The sequence below is a fragment of the Antrostomus carolinensis genome, unplaced genomic scaffold (assembly GCF_000700745.2).
Source record: "Antrostomus carolinensis isolate BGI_N321 unplaced genomic scaffold, ASM70074v2 scaffold12912, whole genome shotgun sequence".
Lineage (NCBI taxonomy): Eukaryota > Metazoa > Chordata > Aves > Caprimulgiformes > Caprimulgidae > Antrostomus > Antrostomus carolinensis.
In genome coordinates, this window is record NW_010300234.1 from 753 (window position 1) to 1188 (window position 436).

Consider the following 436-nt stretch of genomic DNA (forward strand, 5'->3'; position numbering starts at 1 on the left):
CCATTTGGAAACAGGTTTGGCTTTTTCAGCAGAACCAGAAACACCTTGGCGGGGCAGCAAACAAGGATACTAAAAAAAAATAGGCAGATACAATAAGAAAATAATGATATTAAAATGCTTTTCTTTTAATTAAAGCACAAAATTGTTCTGGGAAATGGATTTAAAATAATAAAATGCTTACCTGAGTTTTTACACACTTCTGCTATTGTCTGTTTTTCCGCTTGTAGTCTTGTGTGAAGAGAGGAGAGAGGGAACTACTGTTACCTTCCTTGGTAGTACAAGGAGCAGAGTTCTGCCTCAGTGGCTTCTTCCATTGTCTGTATTTCTGCAAGAGAAAGGGAAAGGTCCTACCTTAACAGCTTCATACTGAGAACTCAAATGAGTGCCCTTTGAAGCCATTTTTTGGATCAGAATGATTTTGGAATAGCTGTAGGGA